Raw genomic sequence first — 25,011 nt, 5'->3', positions numbered from 1 at the left:
AGGGTAAATAGTGGAAACACTAGTTGTCATACAGTAATGCCAGCAAAGAAAGAAAAATATATATTTCTCTTTAACACTGGATGATGATGGTTGCATTTGTTGTTGTTGGTGGTGTTTTGTTTGTTTGTTTGTTTGTTTGTTTGTTTGTTTTGATTTGTTTTGTATTTCAACGTGAGACCGCAACCAAACATCCACATGTGAAGCAATTACTACACTGGTTCTTCCACAGAATCTGTTCACTGTCCTGCTGGTATAAATTTTCATAGAATCATAGAATCATAGAATATTCTGAGTTGGAAGGGACCCATAAGGATCACCACGTCCAACTGCTGGTAGCGCACAGGTCTACCTAAAAGTTTAGACCGTGTGACTAAGTGCACAGTCCAATCGCTTCTTAAATTCAGACAGGTTCGGTGCAGTGACTACTTCCCTGGGGAGCCTGTTCCAGTGTGCGACCACCCTCTCAGTGAAGAACCCCCTCCTGATGTCCAGCCTAAACCTCCCCTGCTTCAGCTTAACACTGTTCCCGCAGGTCCTATCACTGGTGATAACGGAGAATTTTGTCCTCTGATCTGCCTGTCTGCTTTTCTTATATATAACCTACTAACCCATACCTGTTAAAGCAAAAGAGATTAATCTAAACATTTGAAATAGTAGATTTTTGCTCATCTGACTCATTTGGACAGAACCAGCACAGGGAACACTCACACAAACAGTTGAACTGTCTTGTCAGATGCTGTTGAAATATTTGTTCCATAAAATGGAATGACTCTATCAGACCTAGCATTTTACCCAAGTGGTAAATGCAAATTTGGTACAGAGGTCTGGTGAAGAAACAAAGTAGAGGAAGTAAACAAAAATACATAGGAGAGGGAAAAGGGAAGTGGGGATGGTGCAAATTATGAACTGGAAACATTTTGGGTGTTTTCAGAAGTAACGGTCAATAGATGTCATTGTTTGACATTGCTGTAATCATCTTCCTTTGAAAATATAAGACCTCAATGGATTGATAAAACTCGAGGGTGTGGGAAAGAGACAATGAATTTCAAAAGGGAAGATTTTAAATCTACAAGAAAATATTCTTAAAAAAGGCTGAAGGGCAAAGCGGAAAACCTCAGACAGTAGTTAAAGCCTGGATATTTCTGGACACCTTTCTCAAGGAGTAAGTTGTTAGCATACTGGTGAGAAAAAATACGTTGAAATATACTAGTGAGATTAAAACCTCTAACTTAGGAAAGACACGAAAGGTGTTGCTGAGCAGAAAAAAGTATCTTTTGAAAATTGTTACAGTCTTCAATAAATTGGAACATAAACTGTACAACCCAACTCTGAATTCTGAAATAAAACATGAAACATAGAAAAAAAAAGAATATTTTCAAGTTCAATATTAAGCACTGAAATGCAATTAGTTTCAGAAATTTAATATATTGCTGAATTCTATTCAAGAAAGAAAGAAAGAAAGAAAGAGAGAAAGAAGGAAAGAGAAAGAGAGAACGAAAGATAGACAGAGAAAGAAAGGAGAGACAGAGAGACCTAGAGAAAGAAAAAAAGAGAGAGAGAAAGAGAGAAAGAGAGAGAGAGAGAAAGAGAGAAAGAGAGAAAGAGAGAGAGAGAGAGAAAGAAAGAGAGAGAAAAAGAGAAAGAAAGAGAGAAAGAAAGAAAGAGAGAAAGAAAGAGAGGGAGAAAGAGAGGGAGAAAGAGAAAGAAAGAAAAAGAGAGAGAGAGAGAGAAAGAGAGAGAAAGAGAAAGAGCAAGAGCAAGAGCAAGAGCAAGAGAAGAGAAAAGAGAAAGGAAGGAAGGAAGGAAGGAAGGAAGGAAGGAAGGAAGGAAGGAAGGAAGGAAGGAAGGAAGGAAGGAAGGAAGGAAGGAAGGAAGGAAGGAAGGAAGGAAGGAAGGAAGGAAGGAAGGAAGGAAGGAAGGAAACTAGCTAAATAAGAGTAATTCAGAGAAAACTATCATAGGATATAATATCATTTCCATACTTGAGATATCTCTTTAGACCATCATGACACAGATTAGTTCTACCCTTATGAAGATGTGTTCTATGATATCTCTAGGAAATTAAATTACTTTTATACAATCAGCATTTTTTTCAACAAGTTTGTTTATTTGTTTCTTCTCTCTTTAGTAGCAATCAATTAGTCACAAAATCTGAATACAATTTCATAGAGAGAAACATGATGAAATAATGCTCAAGAGAAAGGGTCTTCAGAAGAGAAATGAGTCTTGTAAATTGAGACTTGGTAATGGACATATTCAGGATTTTAATATTCTTTAAAGACTCCTTATACTGAAAAACATCCATGAGTGTTTTCATTGTTCTTTTTACTGAACATGAGCTCCCAGAAGAAAATGCTTTCTATGAATTAAGAGAAACTATAATCTATATATTGTCAGGAGATTTTACTATGACTTACAAAATTAAAATATCTCCTAGATTTCAAAATCAATGGTTTTGATGCTTATATCTGAGAACACGGCATCTTTTTAGTCAGTAAAAAGTAATACAACTCCAAGTATAGAGCAACTCACTCTGAGGAAGTAATTTATCTTTGTCAGATACCTACATCACAATTAAATGAATTGTAGTGCTAGAGTGCCTGTTTCTCTTTATTGATAATAAATGGAATCTAGACCACAAACTAGAAAACCTCAATCGAAAAGAGAGCTCATGAACAGCCCATTTCTTTTTATTGATTATAAAGAAAACCTAGATAACTGATTTTCTTACAAATGTCTTCAAAATTTTCATCTTTAAATTAATGAAAACAAGGAATTGTGAATGTCAGACAATATTGATTTCATTAGACTAAAATTTAAGAAACTCTCAGGAAAACAAAACCAAACAAAACACCTATTTCCCAGAATATAGCTGGTCAGTTATGTAAGTTAGTGCAAAATGGAAACTTCCTTTATTTTTTCTATCTTTTGGTGTCCTGATGTATGAAATTACATTTTTTATATAATAGTTGTCTTAGTGGAAAGGTCACTCAAAGTACTAAGAATTCTTCAAGAGAGTTTAACCAAAATCTCTTTCTGCAAAATTTTTTATGCAAAAAAAAACCCTCAATTTTCTGCAAAAATGAAGAAATTCAGATGTTTTATTTTTATCTTTTGAAAAACAAAAATCTGATCAAAAAGAGATGAGAGGAAAACTATTTATTAAATGTTTTAAATAAAGGTGTTTAACAAAGAAAGAATCAAGAACAGAAAAACACAGAGAGTGAAAGAATGAGAGAAGGTACAAATACTCATAAAGAAGTTTCCCTTATGGAAGCTTTCTTTATAAAGAAACATGTTTTCCAGCTTTCTAAATTTTGTGTTTGCACAAAACAGGCATAACAGGAACTTTTTCTTATTAGTGCCTTTGGGTGCTAAGGTGGTATTTGAAGAACAATGAAGTACACACTACATTTCTTGCCTTCCTTTTCCTCACTGTTTTTTGTTGTTGTTGTTGTTGTTCTTTGTTTTTACTTTCTCATTTTCAATTTGAAGAAAAAATCTGCTAGTGATGACACCTTCTGATATGTAACATAGAAGCCTAGAGGGACTTGTTCACTCAGGCTCACTGGTGACATAAACAGCATGCTGCAGCTCATATATTTTCCAATTCAAAACTGCCTGAACAACTAGCTCTCAGCTGACTTGCAAAATGATGTATAAGACTAGATACTTTTGCACAGCTCATATCCTTTGTTTCATCATGTTTCAAATGGGGAAGAAAAAAATCCATCTGTGTCTTTTTTTCAGGCTGTGTCCATAATTTATTCTACAACTATTCCTTTCATTATGTTAATAATGTTGTTTTGTATGTATGCTCTTTGGCAAATTGTATACAAAAAAAATTTCTATTTTGGATCTTTCTGCATAGCAAATTTAAATAACTTCCAGCACTACTCAGCAGATGAATGGCCATGTCTGGTTTCCTCAAAATCTCCATGAAAAATAAACTCATTAACTGCAAGAAACTGAATCAGTTTTGCTGCATGTTTGATGTGGCACCTGCTCTTGTTTAATTGAATTTAATTTAACAGAAATGATCCAATCATTTTTCCACCTCCTGTTCACTCTTTTGCTTCTCCCCATAAAGCTGCAGTTCACAGGAAATACGTACTATCTAAACATCGAAAACAAACAAACAAACCAAAAACCACATTTTTTTCTCTTTCACTGTAGCTTGTATGTCATTAAAAATACACAGTACTCATAATACTTTCTGATCATATGACTTGAGTCATATGGAACTTAAAAGGTACTATCATTTTGATATGAGAGTTCAGATAGAAGATAACTTTTTTTTAAATGAGAACAACCCCATATCTGTCAGCCCCTACAGGGGATAGCTTTGGCTATCCCTCTGCACTGTCTGAGTAACTTTTTAACATCTGTGTTAATATTCAGTTGAAGGAGAACAACTTATTAGTGTGATGGACCATTGCTGCTTCTTCCTGAGAATGAAGAGGAAAGCAAGAAATAAAGGTGTTTGAAAGGTATGCTTGAGTTACTGAGTTACTGTGTTTTCTGAGGAAGAGGCAAATCCTTGCTCAGGGCTTTACATAACCTAGAAATGTAACCAGGAAGCCTTTCTAAAGAATTTTAAATCAAAAAGCATGGTGGTTTCCAAGTACTTCTGAGCTCTTTTATAAGAATACCCTTGTTTACTAAATATCTAGGAAATCTCTTATATTATCACAACTGGGGAAAAAAAAAAGTATGAAAGAGATATATTTAATTTACTTATTTACTTGTTTTGAAAACTCTAACATTAAAACTTTCAGCTTCATTTGGAAAATATCTGTTCTGAAGTAACAAAATAGGAGGAGTTTAAAGAAAATTGTAGTATTTTAAGATGATGCAGTTACTGAAGAATTTCCAGATACCAGTTCATCTTGTGGATGCCCCATCCCTGGATATGTTCAAGAGGTTGGGTGAAGCCCTGGGCAACCTGATCTAGTGAGTTGAATCCCTGACTCCAGCAGGGGGTTAGAACTAGGTAATCTTTAAAGTCCTTTCCAACCTGAGCCATTCATCCTATGATCACTTGTAATTAAAAATAACATAGGTATGTTAAGATAATGGCAGAAATTACATTTTAAATAGCTAAAATGTTTTGTTCACAGATCATTTCATCCCTTTGAATTATTGTCTTCCCCTGTCTAAAAGCTGAAACCTAACTTCCATATGAGTTCTTATAACTTTTGCATTTACTCCCCTTGTGTAGAAGAAGACTTTTAACATAGCAGAGAAACAATCTGAACGGTCACAGATAAAATCCAAAGTTCTCAATAATTATTTTTCATGTAAAGAAAGACTAGTAACTTGCTAAAAGAATGAATCCCAGCTTACTGAAAAAGCTGAAATAAAAGCCTTTAATCACGGTCACACATATTGGATGTGACCAGAACTAAATTAACTCAGAGGTTCACTGAATAGTCTGACCTTACAGGATTTATTCTAAAAACCCAGACAGGACAAGTTAGATAAAGCATTTCATCATGATAACAAATGATATAAAACTAATGCTGGTCAACTGTTAAATGCTCTTTGATTTTCTTTTATATACAAAGTGGATTTCATATGTAAATTAAAGTGATGAGCATTTTTCAAAGAAGGGGAAGGCATCAGAAAACATGATTCACAAGTGCAGGATACATGGCTACCTCCAGAAGTGGTCAGGCAGACAGTGGTGAGGTTGGTTTGGCTTTATGGTCTTTGTAGGTCGCTTCCAACTGAACAACCGAACTATACAATTCTGTTTTCTTTTGTTTTGTTCAGTTCTTTTCTATCCTACTCATCATCATAAAAACAAACAAACAAACAAACAAAAACCACCTCTGCTAATATACATCCAGGTAGAGAAGCTGAGTATGTCATTCTTTATCCCAGGATACTATTATTATCTTTGAGAGTCTGTCTGAGATTTCCCAGTTTAAGCTGAGAATCTCCCCAAAAATCTGTGATTTTTTTTTTTTTTTTTTTTGTAGCTCCAGTATGTGTAAGTGTCCATAGTTGTCGGTAGGCAAGAATACATGCATGTGTTTTCGTAAGAAATTCTCTAGTACTCAGCAGTTCTTTCTCAGGGAGAGAACTCTTTCTAATTTCATAGAATCATAGAATCATAGAATATCCTGAGTTGGAAGGGACCCTTAAGGATCATCAAGTCCAACTCTTGATACCGCACAGGTCTACCCAAAAGTTCAGACCATGTGACTAAGTGCACAGTCCAATCTCTTCTTAAATTCAGACAGGCTCGGTGCAGTGACCACTTCCCTGGGGAGCCTGTTCCAGTGTGCAACCACCCTCTCTGTGAAGAACCCCCTCCTGATGTCAAGCCTAAATTTCCCCTGCCTCAGCTTAACCCCATTCCCGCGGGTCCTGTCACTGGTGTTAATGGAGAAAAGGTCTCCTGCCTCTCGACACCCCCTTACGAGGAAGTTGTAAACTGTGATGAGGTCTCCCCTCAGCCTCCTCTTCTCCAGGCTGAACAGGCCCAGTGACCTCAGCCGCTCCTCGTACGTCTTCCCCTCCAGGCCTTTCACCATCTTCGTAGCCCTCCTCTGTACACTCTCCAACAGTTTCATGTCCTTTTTATACTGTGGTGCCCAGAACTGCACACAGTACTCGAGGTGAGGCCGCACCAGCGCAGAGTAGAGCGGGACAATCACCTCCCTTGACCTACTAGCGATGCCGTGCTTGATGCACCCCAGGACACGGTTGGCCCTCCTGGCCGCCAGGGCACACTGCTGGCTCATATTCAACTTGCTGTCTACCACGACCCCCAGATCCCTCTCTTCTAGGCTGCTCCCGAGCGTCTCATCGCCCAGTCTGTACGTGCAGCCAGGGTTTCCCCGTCCCAGGTGCAGGACCCGGCACTTGCTCTTATTGAACTTCATGCAGTTGGTGATCGCCCAGCTCTCCAACCTATCCAGATCCCTCTGCAAGGGATTCCACCCTCATTCGAGTCCACAACTCCTCCAAGTTTGGTGTCATCAGCAAACTTGCTCAAAATACCTTCTATTCCTACATCCAGATCGTTTATAAAAATATTGAAAAGTACCGGCCCTAAAATGGAGCCTTGAGGGACCCCACTGGTGACCGCCCGCCAGCCTGACGCAGCCCCATTTACCATAACCCTTTGGGCCCTGCCCGTTAGCCAATTGCTCACCCATCGTATGATGTTTTTATTTAGCTGTATGGTGGACATTTTGTCCAGTAGGATCCTATGGGAAACCGTGTCAAAAGCCTTGCTGAAGTCCAAAAAAATCACATCAGCTGGTTTCCCTTGGTCCATCATACGGGTGATCTTATCATAAAAGGAAATCAGGTTAGTTAGGCAGGACCTACCCTTCACAAACCCATGCTGGCTGGGACCAATGACTGCTTTGTCACCATTTCTTAGACACCATTTCAAAGACCCTTAGTGTTATCTGATGGTCTCTGTATAAACAGAGTCTTTGAAGTTTCACTGACAGTAAAGTCTACTAGGAATTTTGAAAGACCTAATGGAATAATCCTTGCTTCAGAAATAACATTTGACTTTAAAAAGGACCATATTCTTTTTCTTTTTACATATAGAGCGGGCACTTCTGAAAAGAACTATCGGTGAGACATGTAGAGATACAAAAGTCTGCAGGGATCCAATGAAATAATTCAGAAGTTTAAAAAATATATAACCTGAATCAAAATAAACACTTTATATCAAGAAAACTGTCACTATTGTGCATGGTAAAATTGCCTAAAATATTTCATAATAAGTACTGTTTCTAATATTTTTTTCAAGCTTTAATAATTTGATATGAAAATTTCACTGTTTTCTGCCCAAACCAGACTGAGAAAAAGGTATATTCCCTGTTTGGGAAAAAGGTGTTTTCCCTGTTTGGGAAAGTATACCAAGAAAACTGGCTGCTTCTAGTTCCAAATTAGAAATACTTTTATGCTTTTGTCAAAGGTAAAATTACTGCCCTTCCCCTCACCTCTTTCACCATGTTGGATGACGGAGGTATGGAGACAGCAAACTAGGTGAAACACTGGAGGGATTTGAAAAGTAAATTTAACTTTGCAAGTGGAAACAGACAGCATTTGTACTGTTCAGAAATATGATTGAAAGTCTTACTTTTTCATACAGAGACTTTTAATTATATTGAGCAATATTTTTCATTCAGAATATATTTGTGTATAAAATTCCTAGATCTCCCTGGTATTTTTTTGAAATTTAGAAACTTTTGATTTCATCTGTCAGTTAGGTTGGTGTACAAATATTTAGTATTCATATAATGGACCAATTATTATAAATAAATAAATAAATAAATAAATAAATAAATAAATAAATAAATAAATAAAATGATATATCAAACATTGAGGACAGGAAAAACGAAATACCATCTTGATATATCTTCTGGTAATTTTCAGTATTTAGGTCTTCTACATTTGTTGAAATCACTGTTGTATAGTATACAGAGATTAAATCGCTCTGCAAGCACTTGCAAAGGAAGAAAGCACTTGTTCTCTAATGAGTTTAAACCTTATACCAGACCACCTCTAATTGATCTTGCTCTTTGGGAGAAATACTCTTCTTAATGATCCCTTCAAGCAGCTTAGTAGATATGAGAAAAATTACCTTGTAGTTTTTCAAGGATGAGTTCTTGATGGAGTCTTAATGAGTAACTTTCTACTATGTTTCTCTTTTCAGTTTATCACAAGCTTAGCACACCTCTAAAGCTAACCAGATATCTGACAATGTGCAACCTGCTGCTTTATTTAGCATCATTTAATTGGTAGTTTTTTTGTTTGTTTGTTTGTTTTTTGTAATATTAATCTCCAAGATCACAGAGAACATTTGTATGTCTTCTGACACTAGTGATGACCTGTAAGTGTTTCTGTCTCAGCAGTTGGCTTGTGGAAATATATTGATATTAATGTCTGTGACTAATCATAGAATGGCTTAGGTTGGAAGGAACCTTAAAGATCATCTTGTTCCAACTCCCCTGCCATGGGTAGGAATGCCACCTACTAGATCAGGTTGTCCAGGGCCTCATCCAATCTGGTCTTGAACATCTTCAGGAAAGGGGCATCCTCAACTTCTCTGGAAAACCTGTTCCAATGCCTTATCACTCTCTGAGTAAAAAATTTCCTCCTAACATCTAATCTATATCTCCCCTCTTTTAGTTTAATGCAGCCTGTTTTCCAGCCTCAGATAGAGGGTTTCTATGGAAGGTTGAGAAAGCTTTTCGAAATCAAAAGAGAGTTTGAAAAAGAGGCCAACAAAATATCAAAGTGTGTTGTTTTCACACTAATGGCTAGCTAATCACCACACTGCTGTCCCACTACCCTTTCTCAAAAAAATGTGGGAAGAAGTTATGATGGAAAAACTGTTCATGGATTAAGATAAGGAAAAACAGATTACTCACCAATTACTTTCACGGACAAAACAGTCTCACATGGAGAAATTAACTTTTTTTTTTTTTTTTTTTTTTTTTTTTTTTATCTATCACTAGCAGATTAGAGCAGTGAGAAACTAAAAGAATACTAAAAACACTGTCCCTTCCATCACCCTCTTCTACCTTCTCCACCCAAATGGTACAAGGGACCAGGCAACTGGGGCATTTCAGTCAGTCCACAACACTCCGTCTCTGATGCTCCCTCATCTTCACTCTTTTATTCTGCTCTAGGGTCCCTCCCATGATATGCCATCCTTCATGAAATGATCTTATGTGGGCATGCCGCAGACTGCAGTTCTTCAGGAACTTCTCTAGCATGGATCCATACCATGGGATGCTGTCCTTCAGCAACAGACAGCTCCGACACGGGTTCCCCACCAGTGGCAGCTCTCATCAGACCAGTTGCTTCACTGTGTACTCCTCTCCACAGGCTGCAGTTCTAGTCCAGAGTCTGCTCCTGCAGGGACTCTCCATGGGCTGCAGCCTCCTTCAGGCCACATCCACCTGCTCCACTCTGGGTTCCTCCATGGTCTGCAGTGTAGGGATCTCCTCCACTATGGTACACCATGAGCTGCAACAGGACAGCGTGCTCTAACATCGGCCTCTCCACAGGCCACATGAGAACTTCTGCTCCAATGCCTAGAGCGTCTCCTTCCACAACTTCACTGATTGTGGTGTCTACAGGGTTGTTTCTCTCACATTCTCTCACTCTCCTCTCCCAGCTACTGTTGATCAGCAGTTTTTACTCTCTTAAATATGCCTTTACAGAAGTTCAACCAGCACCACTCATTGACTCAGCTTTAGCCAGTGGCAGGTCCATTTTTGAGTCGTCTGGAACTGGCTGTTATCTAACATATGGCAGCTTCTGTACCCACAGAGGCCACCCCTGCAGCCTTCCTGCTACCACAACCTTGCTACATAAGCCTAATACATGAAATATACATGAAATTCATAAAATCTGCTTCTTGATCTAATGATGCAGAGAGACTGGTTAGTAAAGTTATGTAGAAGTCTACTTTTATTCCCCCCGCACCCCTGCACCCCCCCAACCCCTACTGTAGAAAAAAGAACTAGTAACCAAAGGAAAGACAACACTTGACATTTGGATTTTATTTAGAGTGTTGCCAGGAGGTATTGATTGGAGACGTTACTTCTCAAAGGCGAAATGCATTAATTCCTCCTGTAATTGAGAAACACAGTTTACTATATCTCTAGAAAATGTGCTCTGGAAAAGAAAAACAAACAAACAGAAAGTATTAAAAACACTCACTTCTTTTCTTACATCTTATTTATAAGGCTTCTACATGTAAAGAACAGTTGTGACCAGGCCCAAATTTAGGATCCAGGCATGACTAGGTACCTTTTTTATTAGACAGATATATCATGAGTAGAATAACTTATTCTCTAAATCTAAATCTGAACTGGAATCTAGGTGTATCATCTGGAAAGACATTAATCGAGTAACTAAGATAAAGCGCTTAATATACAAAATGAAGATCTGTATACTCTATGATGCAAAAATAATTAATAACAAACAAACAAACAAAAACCAAGCAATTAAAACCCATTAATATATGAAGAACAAGGGAAGTGAATTTGAGAAAAAAGTATGACTCACATATTCGTAAATGTAGAATCATAAACAAGAATGGTTATCCTTTCATGGCTATTACAGAGGATTTATTTGCCTTCAGAGCTGACATCAGAGTCCTGAGAAAAAGGAAATGTGGTCATCTTAATGTTAGCTTGGGCTGGAGTTCTCTATATCTCAAAAATAGTTTAGAAGGAACAAGGTTATATGCGAATTGGAGTTATAGGTAGATCGCCATAGCATAGAATCATAGAATATCCCGAGTTGGAAGGGACCAGCGAGGATCAGGGAGGCCAACTCCTGGGTCCCCAAAGGACCACACAGAAAATCAGACCATGTATCTGAGAACCTTGTCCAAACTCTTCTTGAACTTTGGCAGGCTTGGTGCTGTGACCACTTCCCTGGGGAGCCTATTCCTGTGTCTGACAACCCTCTCAATGAAGAATCTTCTTCTGATATCCAACCTGATCCTCCCGTGTCACAGCTTCAAGATGTTCCCTTGGTTCCTATTGCTGTTCACCAGAAAGAAGAGATCAGCACCTGCTCCTCCACTCCACTTGTGAGGAAGCAGTAGGCCTCCGTTAGGCCTCCCCTCAGTCTTTTCTTCTCCAGGTTGAACAAACCAGGTAACTTCAGCCACTCCTCATATGCTTTGCCCTCCAGACCCTTCACCATCTTTTTAGCTCTCCTTTGGACACTCTCTAACAGTTTTATATCTTTCTTACACAGTGGCACCCAAAACTGTCCACAGTACTTGAGGTGACGCCACATCAGCGTAGAGTAGAGAAGGACAATCGCTTTGCTTGGCCGGCTAGCAATTCTATGTTTGATGCACCCCAGGATATGGTTGGCCTTCCTGACTGCTAAGGCACACTACTGGATTACGTTCAGCTTGCTGCCAATCAAAACCCCCAGATCCCTGTTGGTGATGTGATGCTAATCTCCATCATCTTGTTGCCCTTTTTTTTTTTTTTTTTTTTTTTTTTTGTATAGCCAGAGTTGCCCCTTCCCAGGTACAGAATCTGGAACTTGTTCATACTAAACTTCATATTGTTGGTGATTGCCCAGCTCTCTAATTGGTCAAGATCTCTCTACAAGGCCTTACCACTGTCAATGGAGTCAACAGCTCCGCCCTGTTCGGTGTCATCCATGAATTTGTTCAAAACAACTTCAAGTGTGAAAAATCCAAATTATTTATGAAAACATCAAAGAGGACTGGTCCTAAAATGGAGCCCTGGGGAACCCCACTACTGACAGGTTGCCAGCCTGGTGTAACCCCATTTACAAGAACCCTTTGGGCCTGACACATCAGCCAATTGCTCATCATACTTGCCTCACTGTTTATTGTACTTTTATCTAACTGAATTATGGTCATTTTGTCCAGAAAGATACTATGAGAGAAACTATTGAAAGTTTTACTGAAATCCAGAATGATTTCCTCAACTGGATTCCTTTGGTCAACTAGCTGGGTGATCTTATTTTAAAAGGAAATTAAGTTTTTTAGGCATAACCTTCCCCTAGTGAACCCATGTTGGCTGTTACCAACGTCTGTGTTGTCCTTCAAGTGTTTTTCAATAACTCCCAGAATAATATTCTCCACAATTTTACCAGTCATTGAAGTGAGACTGACTAGCTTGTAATTGCCAGTATCTTCTTTCTTGCCCTTCTTGAAAACTGGGACCACATTTGGCAGCTTTCAGTCAGCTGGGGACTCTCCAGATTCCCAAGACCATTGAAAAATAATTGAGAGAGGTCCTGTGATAACGTCAGCCAGTTCTCTGAGTACCCTGAGATGAATTACATCAGGCCCCATGGACTTATATGCATCCAGGTGGAGCAGCAAATCCCACACAAGTTCAGGGTTGACTGGTAGTTTTTTGTTCCCACAGTCATGGTCCTCCAACTCAGGGCAGCTGGGTTCCCAAAGCCCTTCACTGGTGTTGAAGGAAATAAATGCTTTAAAATTATCTCCTTTGCCTATGTCCCTGTTTGTTGGGTGACCATCCTCATGAAGTATCAGACCAATGTTTGCTCTGGTCCTCCTTTCCCATTAACATACTTAAAAAAGCCTTTTTTATTGTCCCCCACACCGCTGGCCATCTTCAGCTTTAATTGAGCCATGGCCACATAAATTTTCTCCCTACAAAAGCAAGAAACATCCCTATAGTTCTGTCATGTCACCCGACCTTGCTTCCAGCAACCATTCACTTTCTTTTTCCACCTAAGATCTTGAAAAAGATCCCTGCAGCCAGGCCAGCCTTCTGTCCCTCCTGCTTGATTTCTGACATTTTGGAATTGCCTGTTCCTGCACTATTAGGAGGTGGTACTTAAAAAATGACCAACACTGATGGCTCCCAATGTCTTTAAACGCAGTTTCCCAGCACACCTCACTAACTAGTTCCCTGAGCAGTGTTGAAAGGTAAAAAGCATATGAAAAGGTAAAGCATACAGATTAAATAGCAAATGCACAGATACATAGTGGAAAGCTGGGGAAAAAGAAATCAATAAACTGTATCTTGAGGTTATGCAACAATATATTCAAGATATATTCCATATATTCACTTACATGGGTGTTCAGTCTCATACCCAGAAGAAAGACAAAACAGCCTGTACCTGAGAAAAAAGATGGAACAAAAGAGTTACCTGAAATTAAAGTTAGATGACAAAAACCCAAGAAACAAAAATTGAAGTTACATTTATCATTCTTCACTCATTTAAAGGTGACTAGTTTTTGTACAACAGTACTATCAAAGTCATCTGAAGACATTTTTTTTTTTTAGTAGTTAAACAAGTTGTAACTTTAAGCAAGAAAACAAAAATCCAAAACTCTTTTACTGAGGAAGTTGTGATATAGAACCTTATGTATATATATAAAAAAATGTACATAGTACACAACAAAATTAATAAAGAAACAGTAAATGTCTAAAACGTAAAAAATAAGAGGATGAAAACAATGTATGTGAGTGTGGGGAGAATGTATATATATATTTGGTGTATACATATGTATACATTACATGTTATGAAAACATACATGCATCTATGTGCGTATGTCTGTATTTTTTTTTGGTGTATATATATATATTACATGCTATAAAAACTTCTACATGTATCTATGTGTGTATATACATACACATGCCATTTTATAAATTTATACATATTTTTAATGTATACAGAGAATGGAGTAAGTATTCCAGGAAGAAAAGGTCATTTTTTTCTAAATAATTAAATATCTGAGGTGAGGGACATCTAATTAAAGACAATATAGGGTAACACTGTGTTATTATTGCTTTTCTGCTACCTTTTCTACCACACTGTCTTCCCTGCTTCTTCCCTGTCATTTTATAAGCTTTTGTTAAAGGGCAAATGGATAACTGCAATACTACAGCTCTACATTTACACATTTCAACGTCAGATAAAATTTTACTCAGGCATATTACTACTACAGCTGTCAAAAGACAGCTAGATCTATGCACAAAGCATTGATAGTAAAACCACCTAAGGAGAAATATGAAGAATAAGTTACTCATTTGTAAACATCATATATGTAAGTGTGTCCCATTGGATAAGACAAAGTGATGTTGATATCAAAGATATCGATACAGCTTAAGTTTTAAGTCTTAAAGTAATCTTCTTCCTTTCACACATTGCAGTGCAACACTATTGTCTAGGACTACTGATCTAGTATGCTATAATTAGATTTTATATATATTTCTTATAATCATCAGTCCACTTGGAAGTTACATATTTACTTTTGACGTCCTATAGCAGTGCAAAATACATGTCATATTTTAGGAACAGAGAAAGAGCTATCAGATAATCAGTGTTTAAAATGTGTATCTTTCTGAGGTAAGTGGGTGTTTTACTATTGGAGAGCCAATTATATTATTACTGAACATCAGAGAATTAATTTGTTGTGAAGCTGATTTTAATGAAACAGCACAGCAACTGATGATTTCTATATTTGGAATACAAATGAAACTCTTGAACTCTAGTTCACTTTGTAAGAGAATATGTGGAATGTTCGTGTAATTTTAAAACATTGTTCTGACATATGAAAATCAGAGGCCCAAGCCACCTAGGTTGGGAAATTTTTTTATGAAATTATTACATGAATAAGAAGATGAATTTTGATTACTTAACTGCTGTCAACTTGTTTATTTTCAGCTCCCACTACACGGGTAAGAGGTCTACAAGGAGACATCAAAAATTTGGACAAGGAGAATTTGCTGTTGGCACATGATGATTGTACCTTCACAGAATAAAATAAGCAGACACCTCTTTTGCACCCTGAAAAGTTTTTTCCTTATTTCCAGGTTGATTTGTTTTTACTTATAATCTTTATATCACAGCTAGGTGGCAAAGATTCATGGATCTTCTGAACCAGAAGTGAGCCAATGCACCAAAATGAACTAAAATATACGGTCATACAATATCTAGACCACGGGGAGGTCTGTGGTTAGATTTCATTCATGCCTTTGAAAGGAAAATTATATTTAAAAGAGGGCACTTCTAACCTAATCTGGACTGAATCCTCATACTGTGAGCAAATTACGACCAAGTCATTGTTAATTAACTTTGTGGCGCATGCAGTATGACTAAGACATATATGTGAGTAAGTTGAGCCATATTATTAACACTGAAATTACTTTTGTGTGGTTAAGGGGGAATAATAGTTAAATTTATTATACCCTTTAATACATAAATTTAGGGTAGGATAAGATAAGATAGGATAGGATAGGACAGGACAGGACAGGACAGGACAGGACAGGACAGGACAGGACAGGACAGAACAGAACAGAGTAGAACAGAGTAGAACAGAGTAGAATAGAATAGAATAGAATAGAATAGAATAGAATAGAATAGAATAGAATAGAATAGAATAGAATAGAATAGAATAGAATAGAATAGAATAGAATAGAATAGAATAGAATAGAATAGAATAGAATAGAATAGAATAGAATAGAATAGAATAGAATAGAATAGAATAGAATAGAGAGCAGAGCAGAGCAGAACAGAACAGAACAGAACAGAATAGTTCAAATGGAAGGCACCTACAATAATATCATTTCCAACTGTATGATGACTTTATAGCTAATCACAAGTTAATGCGTATAGCTAAGGTCATTATCCAAATGCCTCTGGAACACTGAGAAGCATAGGACATCAACCACCTCACTAGAAAAACTGTTCCAACGTTTGACAACCCTCACAATAAAGAAATTTTCCTAATATCCACTTTTAAACTTCTCTGACTCAACTTTCTGCATTTTCCATGTGTTCTATCATTAGCTGCCAGGAAGAAGAGATCAGCAACTCCCTCTCCATTTCCTCTCCTCAGGAAGTTATAGAGAGTAATCAGGTCACTCTTTCCCTTCTTTTCTGCAGACTAGATAAGTCAAATGTCTTCAGCTTCTCCTCCATTCTTTTAACCCGTTTTGTTACCCACCTCTGGATGTTTTTAAGTATCTTAATATCCTTTTTATATTGTGTAGCCCAGAACTGCACACAATATTTGAGGTGAGGCTACATCAACATTAAATGTAGTGGGAGAATCACCTCTTTTTAGAGGCTGGCTATAATGTGTTTAATGCCACCCAAAATGTCATTTGCCATCTTTTCTGCCAGGTGGCCTGGCTGCCAGGTGACTCATGCTGAGTTCACAGTCAGGAAGTGCCCCCAGATCCCTTTATGCAGAGCTGCTCTCTAGCCAATCAACTCAAAGTCTGTAGCTGTGTTTGGCATTACTCCATCCCAGTATTTACCTTTGTTGAACTTCATGCCATTGATGATTATCCAATACTCCCATATATTTAGATACATCTTCAAGGTCTCTCATCCCTCCAGAGAGTCAACAGCCACCTTCCAGTTTAGAATCATCAGCAAAATTGCTAAGTATGCATTTACCTCCTGCATCCAGATCATTGAAAAAAAAAATAGCAAACAGAACCAGCTGTAGAACTGAGCCCTGGGGAACACTGCTAGTGAATGGCTGTTGGTGAAATGTAGCTGCATTCACTACAACCCTTTGAGCTTTGCCATTCAGCTGGCTTGTCACCCAGCATAACATGATCTTGTTCATCTCACAGTTGGACAATTTGTCCAGAAGGATATTGGCAGGGACAGTATCAAAGGCCTTAGTGAAATCCAGAAATATTACATCCACTGCCTTCACTTCATCCACTGAGTGGGTAGTCTTACCACAGAAGGAGATTAAATTATTGAGGCAGGAATGTACCTTGATGAACCCATGTTAATTATGCCTGATAATATCTTTGTTCTTTACGTTGCTTTCAATATCACCCAGGATAATCTCTGTAATTTTTCCAGGAACTGAGCTCAGACAATCAGGTCTGTACTTTCCGGTGTGGTCTGTCTCCTGCACCCTCCTTGTAGATTGGTATAACATTGTCTAGCTTCAAGCAAGCAAGGGCCTCCTCACTTTCCCATGACATTTAATATACTGTTGAGAGGGGTCCAGCTCTATGACTTGCTAACTCCTTCAGCACCCTTGGATGAATCCTGTCAGTCCCCATGGACTTATGAATGTTCAACAGATACTACAGATCACTTACAATTTCAGTGTCCATAACTGCAAAGTCACTGCTGCCACAATCATAGAATCATATAATCATGGAATTGTTAAGGTTAGAAAAGACCTCTAAAATCATTTAGTCCAACCATCCCCCTACCACTAGTATTACCCATTAAACCATGTCCCTAAGTACCACGTCCAACCTTTCCTTTAACACTCCCAGGGACAATGACACCACCACCTCCCTGAGCAACCCATTCCAATGTCTAACTACTCTTTCTGAGAATAAATTTCTCTTAATTTCCAACTTGAACCTAACCTAGCACAACTTGAGTCCATTCCCTCTTGTCTTGTCACTAGTTATCTGTGAGAAAAGGCAGACTGCCAGCTCACCAAAACTTCCTTTCGTGGTCCTTCAATTTTGAGGACAAGGCATCACAAGACCTATCATTTATACTAAGAACTGAGGCAAAAAGTCATGAAATGCCTCTGCCTTTCCCCCATCCTCACATGTTATGCATCAGTCTTGGTCAAGTATGAATCCAATGTTTTCCTTTGACCTCTTCTTGCTGTTGATTTACTTAAAAAAACTCTTTTGTTGTTGTTGTTTTCTGACACCATACTGGCCAGTGTCAATTCAAGATGACCTTGCTTTTTCTTGTTTTCTCCCTGCAGATACAAACTGTAGCTCTGTAATCTTTCTATAAAGTATGACCTTGGTTCAAGAGGTAATATATTTTCCTCCTGAGGATAGAGAGGCCTTGCAGAGAGATCTTGAAAAAAAGTGAGGGCTGGGCAATCACCAATTTTATGAATTTTAACAAGAGCAGGTGCTGGATTCTGCACCTGGTACTGGGCACTCTTGGGTAAATGTACAGACTAGGTGACAAGAGGCTGGAGAGCAGCCCTAAGGAAAGGGATCTGGGAGTTTTGTTGATAGCATGATGACTATGAGTCAACAATGTGCCTTGGAAAACAAAAGGGCCAAACGTATCCTGGCGTGTCTTAAGCATGGCATTACTAGCAAGCTGAGGAAGATGATTGTCCTACTCTACTCTGTGCTCGTGTGGCTTCATCTCCAGTGTACAGTTTTGGGCACCACAGTATGAGAAGGATATAAAACTGTTAGAGAGTGTCCAAGGAGGGCTATGAAGATGGTGAAGTGTCTAGACGGGAAGATGTATGAGGAATAGCTGAGGTCACACAGTTTGCACAGCCAAGAGAAGAGGAGACTGATGGGTGAACTCCTTGCAGTATACAGATTCCTCACGAGGGGCAGTAGAAGAGAAGACGTTGATGACCAGAGATAAGACCTCAGGGTGACCAGAGATAACACCTGAGGTAATTACTTGAAGCTGCGTAATGGGAGGTTCAGATTGGAAATTAAGTAAAGGTTCTTCACTGAGAGAGAACCCCCAGGATGTCAGGGGGCTGAGGATGTCTTCATTGAGAGATAGCCCCCAGGATGTCTCAGGCAGCCCCCAGGATGTTGCAAGTCTTGCAGTCTTCTCAGCATATGGCAACTGCTGCTGCTGCCACAGAAGCTGCTCTTACTGAAGCAGTCACCTTATTTAAAAAAAAAAAAAGTGTGTGTGTGTGTGTGTGTGTGTGTGATTTTGTGTGTGCGTTTATTTCACCATTTTAAACTTACAGTGTTTATGTAAACACAGGATGTGAGTAATATAAATACAGAATGTGAACGGTTCATGATTTGGGATCCAAGTCCAATATAATTAGGATAACACCTCAAATCCCTCTGACTTCAAGTTCTGCATATGCATACATTATTATAAATTAATTTGAAATTATTGTTTAGGCAAGATTACATGTGGGTTAGAAAAATTCAGATGGCAAAGATTGTGTAATGAGACAGGAACATACTGTGAATTACAAACAGAAGGAAGTGATACAGAAACAAAAGGGAAATACTTAAATAATCTGATCCTCACGTAGAAGACAAAAGAGAATTTTGGAATGAGATTTGAGTCAGTGCACACTGAAAAATCCTGTTACATTTCTCTACGCAGAATTTTATTTTAAACCTATTTTTGATATCTCCTATGTCTTTAACACATGCTTTGAGACATTTTCTTCTTGCTTGTAGTTACAAGTAAAGTGATTTATGTTAAATTAATAGGTATAGCTAGGAAATATACAGTGAAGTTATCCAGAAAGATCAACAAGAATTTTTTGTGCAGAAGTTATGGTCTCATAACTGAAAAACAAACAAGCAACATCAAATCAAGAAATTTTTGGTTGGTTGGTGTACTGGGTCTTGCTGAGATGGAGTTAACTTTCACTGCAGTGACCCATATACTGTTGTGTTCTGCTCTTGTAACTAGAACAGCAATGGTATCACACCAATGTTCTCTCTGTTGCTGAGCAATCCTGGCACAGCATCAGAACTCTCTCCAAACCCCCCCAAAGCCAGTAGGCTGGGGTGGGCAAGAAACGGGGAGGGAACATCACTAGGGCAGCTGACCTAAAGCGACCAAAGGAATATTCATAGAACCATAGAAAGCTCGTTTTGGAAGGGACCTCAAAAGTTCCAACCTTTAAAATTAGTTCCACCCCCCCTACCATGGGCAGGGATGCCACTCTCTAATCAAGTTGTCCAGGGCCTCATCTAACCCGGTCTTGAACATCTGCAGGGATGGAGCATCCACAACTTCTCCGGGCAACCTGTTCCGTTGTCTTACCACCTTTTGAATGAAAATATTCCATAACTTATGATGTCACACTCAGAAATAAAAAGTGGGAAAGGGGAAGGAGAGTGGGGGCTGTAGTTATAAAGATATCTGTCCTCTCAAACAACTGCTATGCATAACAAAACCCTACTTCCCAGGAAGTTGTCAAACATCGTTTCTTGATGGGAAGTAGAAATATATATATATATATATATTATTTTTTTTTCTCTCTTTGTGCTTCCACACAACCTTTGTTTGATTTTTCTATCTTCCTTTTCCCTTTAATTAAATTATCTTAACCTGTGAGACTTATTTTTTTCCAGCATACTTTATTTTTCCCCTCTTCTTCTGAGGTAGTGGATTGAGAGGATGGTTGTGGTGGGTGGAGTTTAGCTGCTCAGCAGAGTAAAACTACCACTTTGTTGTTGTTGTTGTTGTTTTATATATATACTCTTTACTTGTTTATTATTATTATTATTTTAAGATATGCAGACTTAAGACAGTCTCAGATATAACTGGTGTGATATCTATCAGACAATAACTGCCAACACTATAGAAAGATTCTGAATTAAATTTCACTGAGTGAGATAATGTCAATTAATCCTGAAACAATTTTTTTTTTCTTCATTGTAAATCTGTAGCAACTAAGAATGAATGTGGAATAGAAAATAAATAAATAAATCCAAGATCTAGGAACTGTCAATTTGCACTAAAGTAAAACAAAATTGCTATAAACTTTATAACATTGAGACTGTTAATTGAGAAACCATATCTTGAGGGTTGTTGGACCCCTCCTCATAGACATACCCAAGATGAAAGAAGAGTTTTTGGAAATGCAAACAGAAACAACAGATCACAATCACAATCAGTAAATAATTTGTTTATTAAAATAAAGTAACCTTGGAAGCAACCTCGGAAGAAAGAGATCAAAGACTAAGTCTCCATCACAAATAAAACCATATACAATAAATTTGGATATAATATGGAAATGGGAACCAATGAGGACAGAAATGGTAAGTAGAGCATTGACAAATATGTGAAAATGATCCCAGAGAGAAGAGGAAGAATATGGACCATCAACATCATGCTCCCTCAGCAGAAAACTCACATTTCTAATAACACATCAAAATCACATTCAGCATCCTCATCTTCTTCCTGAAAAAAAAAAAAAAACTAGTACCATGGATAATAGGACCCAAAGGAACTGGAAAAGTAAGAACAAGCTGAAATAACTGAAAATTGTGGACTGCAACTTTTAGTATCATTGTTACTGGACAAATAATTCTTAGACAGTTAAGACTACAATTATTTATTGTTTATTAAGGTTCACAATGAACACAGTGATTTGATACCTCTGCTTTTTATCATTAGTTTGTAAAATTTAATTTCAAAACAACTAGAGAGAAAATGGGAAACCTGGATGATAATTTGCAATGTAACAGGGAAGATTAAGATTTTATTTTCTAACTGTATTATACAGTTGTTCCAACATTGTATTGGATTTCCATGTCGAGGTTGTGGTAGCTGAGCAGGGGAACAGGGGCCAGTGACTTCTATGAGAAGGACTCAGAAGCATCGTTATGTTAGATAAGGGCCAGTTCCAGCAATCTTGAAAAGAGATCCACTGCTGGCCAAAGCTGAGCCAATGAGTGATGCTGGTTGCATCTCTGTGAGAGAATATTTAAGAAGGAATAAAAACTTCTGTGCAGCAGCAGCCTGAGAGAAAAGTGAGAAAATGTGAGAGAATATTGTGGTTTACTATTCAGTTAATACACAGATATCTTTTCTCTTGACTAAGACCACCACTGTGCAATGTCCATACAATGTTCATAAAATATCCACTCCATTTTTTACTCCATGACTCAGGTTCTATCTGTTATGGTTGTTTTTCAGAGCAGTAGAGGTGGTGTGTCATGTGGATTTATCAGATGCCAAAGCCATCTTAGGTCAGGTCACTGCTACATTTGCACTATGTCTTGCAAGATTCAACCTTTGTCGTTTTGAGTGATTCCTGCTATAGGACTTCCTATAACTCAGATCATAGGTTACAACAATTTAAAGGTATATCCTTCATGGTGTCCATGCGTGGGACCTTCAGACCAGGCTATAGGGTTTAACATTGCTATGAACTCTTCCCCTTGCCCCTGTTGCAGCCTGGGCTTGTCCATTGACTACAGTCCGTAAAGGCGTACCTGCTCTGGAATGGCTGTATCCATGAACACAGTCCATTCAGAGGTTTATCTACAGTGCCACGGAATATTCCATAGCTACTAATGCTTTGAGGTCTACTTGTTCTGGTGCAGACTTATTATTGGGCCACAGCCTCTTCAGAGGTATACCTGCTGTGGCATGGACTTTTGCACAGCTAAAGTCACTTCAAGGTGTACCTGCTCAGGAGCAGCCTTTCCCATTTGCCACAATCCCTTCAGAGGTCCCTTCAGACACCTGCAGTATCATGGTCTTATTCACAGACACAGAACACTTTGGGGTATTTTGACATGGACTGGTCCACAGACATGGACACTGTAAGGTGTACCTTCTTTGGCATGGACTTCTTTCTGGCAACTGATGCTTAAAGGTGTACTTTGCTTCACAGGGGACTTATCCATTGCCAGAGATGCTTTGGGGTGTACCTTCTCCTATGTCAATTCATCCACAGGTCACAGTGCCTCTGACTCAAGTTCAGTCTGGAGTTCCAGCCTGCCGAGTACAGAAGCACAAGTAGAGTATCAATGCCTTGGCTGATGACCTGTCCATGTGGATGCCCATAACAGTTATCAAAATGTCCCCAGGCACAGCAAAGCAAGATGACAGGGAGTAGAACTAACAACAGAAGCAAATACAGCCTCTAACAAGCACTAGACTAACATACAGGAAGGCAAACAAGCCCCATGGCAAGCACAGAAGCCTGTCAATTAGCAGCTAAACAGCTATAACATCTATAAATTTGGTCTAGCATATTCCACACCCCAATCAAATTTGTCAACACCTTAAACCCTCTATATAATAAAATATATTTTATTAGGATTAAAATTAAAACAGAGCAAAATTTTATCCTAAATATATACTATTGCTGACTGGATGAGGAATGAGTCTGTATTCAGAGATGACACCAAGTTTTGCAGATGACACCAAGCTGGCAGAAGTCTTGATCTGCCGGAGGGTAGGAAGGTCCAGCAGAGGAACCTGAACAGGTTGGATTGTTTCGCAGAAGCCAATGGGAAGAGGTTCAACATGGCTAAGTGCTGGGTCCTGCACTTTGGTCACAACAACCCCATGCAGCGCTGCAGGCTTGGGGCAGAGTAGCCTGAAAGCTGTGTAGAGGAAAAGGGTCTGGGAGTGGTGGTCAATGCTCACCTGAACATGAGACAGCAGTGTGCCAACGTGGTCAAGAAGGCCAAGGGCATCCTAGCTTGTATCAGGAATAGTGTAGGCACCAGGACCAGGGAGGTGATTTTACTCCTGTACTCTGCTCTGATGAGGCCATGTCTTGAGTACTGTGTTCAGTTTTGGGCCCCTCACTACTAGAAAGACATCGAGGCCCTGGAGCGTGCCCAGAGAAAGGCTACAAAGCTGGTGAAGGGCCTGGAACACAAGTCTCCTGAGGAGCAGCTGAGGGAACTGGGGTTATTTAGTCTGGAGAAGAGGAGGTTCAGGGGAGACCTTATTGCTCTCTACAACTACCTAAAAGGAAATTGTGGGGAACTGGGGGTTGGCCTCTTCTCGCAGATAACTAACGATAAGACTAGAGGGAATAGCCTCAAGTTGTGCCAGGGGAGGTTAGGAGAAATTCAGGGAAATTAGGAGAAATTCCTTCTCAGAAAGAGTGGTTAGACGTTGGAATGGGATGCCCAGGGAGGTGGTGGAGTCACCATACCTGTTTTTTTTTAAGGAAAGATTGGACTTGGTGCTTAGGGACACAGTTTAGTGGGTAATATTGTTGGTAGGGTGATGGTTGGACCAGATGATCTTGGAGGTTTTTTTTTTTTCGTTTGTTTGTTTGTTCTTTTTCAGCCTTAATAATTCTATGATTCTATGATTTTTAAAGATCTTTATCTTTTCAAGTCTTAAGTACCAATGTATGTTAGATATAAACCAGGAGCAAGAAAAAGTCATAAATATTTCTCTTTCATTTGTTCTCCTTAAACAAGTTACTGTTTTCAGTCTATATTCAAATGGACAGACATCTGTGCTACAAAATTTGCCATGAAAATTGGCATTATATCTCAGATTACCACTGCAGAGAAGACAAAGAGATGAACTTTATTTCTGAAATAGTGAAAACTCTGCTGAGAAATAGACCTTGTCCATGATCTTTCCTTCCAAGAAAGTTCACCACTTTCACTAGTTTCAGAACTAAAGAGAGTCCCTTGTTTCAACAAGAAGGGTTATAAAAGATCTTATTTAATAATAAATAAATAAATAGAAAAGATTATATAAAAAAATACTGTCAATTTAAGAGTTGGAAAAAATCATTCTTTAACGTAGTCATTTTAAGCTAGACTTATTTCAGGTCATCTAACCTGTAAATAATTATGATAAAAATGTGAAAAACCTGTCTTGTATTTGTTTTTTGATTTTTCACTTTGAAATTCCCGGACAGTCTCCACCAACAAGTACAGAGCTTGCCTGCTTTCTTTTTTTTTTTTTTTTCACTTTTCATCTGTTTTATCGTTTATTTCTTTTATCTATACAGCACTATCTCTTGAGTTTAAATTATGATTATCACCTTACATCTGTTCTTTCTCTTTAGAGATAGGCATC

General features: G+C 38.4%; 1 long non-coding RNA gene across 1 annotated transcript in view; it reads left to right on the top strand.

The window, feature by feature from the left end:
• Nucleotides 1–15,316, top strand: part of LOC308186098 — a 30,051-nt gene extending 14,735 nt beyond the window's left edge. The window contains exons 2-3 of the long non-coding RNA XR_013943911.1: nucleotides 11,408–11,654; nucleotides 15,193–15,316. This is a non-coding gene — a long non-coding RNA (uncharacterized lncRNA). The remainder of the gene's footprint in view (nucleotides 1–11,407; nucleotides 11,655–15,192) is intronic.
• Nucleotides 15,317–25,011: the final 9,695 nt, after the last annotated feature.

The sequence above is a fragment of the Anser brachyrhynchus genome (genome assembly GCF_964034855.1).
Source record: "Anser brachyrhynchus genome assembly, chromosome: Z".
NCBI classification, from domain to species: Eukaryota; Metazoa; Chordata; class Aves; order Anseriformes; family Anatidae; genus Anser; species Anser brachyrhynchus.
Note: the sequence above shows the minus strand (reverse complement) of the source record. Positions and strands in the feature narration are given on the sequence as shown.